The sequence below is a fragment of the Nerophis lumbriciformis genome, linkage group LG25 (assembly GCF_033978685.3).
Source record: "Nerophis lumbriciformis linkage group LG25, RoL_Nlum_v2.1, whole genome shotgun sequence".
Lineage (NCBI taxonomy): Eukaryota > Metazoa > Chordata > Actinopteri > Syngnathiformes > Syngnathidae > Nerophis > Nerophis lumbriciformis.
Genome location: NC_084572.2, coordinates 40,920,229 through 40,921,342, shown reverse-complemented (window position 1 = coordinate 40,921,342; position 1,114 = coordinate 40,920,229). Strand labels below are relative to the sequence as shown.

At 39.6% G+C, this 1,114-nt stretch overlaps 1 protein-coding gene across 2 annotated transcripts in view; it reads right to left on the bottom strand.

Moving 5' to 3' along the window:
* Positions 1 to 353: 353 nt before the first annotated feature.
* The window catches only part of ankrd49 (ankyrin repeat domain 49), an 18,619-nt gene continuing 17,858 nt past the window's right edge, over positions 354 to 1,114 (bottom strand). For both annotated transcript variants that reach the window (XM_061984616.1, XM_061984615.1), the window contains one exon: positions 354 to 1,114. This exon is cut by the window's right edge and continues 1,369 nt beyond it. The gene's annotated coding sequence lies outside the window, so the exon portion shown is untranslated.

The window sequence follows — 1,114 nt, the reverse complement described above, 5'->3', positions numbered from 1 at the left end:
AAACCCACATAAGAAACCAAGAACTCGCCCTCCATCATTCTACAGTTATAATGTAATTGGGCAGGCACACTGTTTATATCGTGGGAAAGCGGACTCAGGTCCGCATGGAGCTTGAATGTCCTCTGCAGATTGAACAATGTTCAACTTTGAGCTCCTGTCCTCCGACAAAAGCTGCGCTGAAGCAGGTTACCATGGCAACATATCCAGCTATAAGTCACCAGCATTGAGTTCATCCTCAGTCACTTCCTGCCTGCACACAATAAAAGTGTAAGGCGCTCACACACACACACACACACACACACACACACACACACACACACACACACACACACACACACACACACACACACACACACACACACACACCTGTGCCGTCACACACACCTGTGCCGTCACCCTTTCTGTCTCTCTTCTTGTCAAACTGTCCAAATCAACTCAGACCATTACCATAGGGCTGTGAATCTTTGGGATTCCATCCGACTCCTTGGGTGACGATTCGATCCAGAACCGATTCTCGCTACGTATTTTGTATCATAATTATGATGAAACTTGGAAAAACAATCAAATAAATCTCCTTCTGGTTGCATGGAAGTGGCCTAAAAACATCTTTAAAAAAAGATTCCCGTTTAAAAAAAAAAAAAAAAAAATTATGCAGTTCTTTTGTTTTTTAATACATTTTGGGGAATGATGAATCGATTATAGAATCGAGATAATTAAGAATCAGAATTTGGATGTCAAATCGATTTTTTGTGCACCCCTATAGTCAATATTTGTCACACCTGTGGGGTGGAGGGATTCTATTTTATTATTTTATTGTCAACTAGGGCTGTGAATCTTTGGGCCCCTAACGATTCTCGATTCAAACCGATTCTCACAACATTTTTATTTGATATAATAATCATGATGAAACTTTTTCAAAACAGGTTGCAGGTTAGAAAATATTCTATTTTATTGTCAACTAGGGCTGTCAATCTTTGGGCCCCTAACGATTCGATCCGATTCTTGGGGTGACGATTCCATTCAGAATCGATTCTCGATTCAAACCGATTCTCACTATGCATTTTGTATAATAATTACAATGAAACTTAAAGAAAAAAAAAAATTTCTGGTTGCA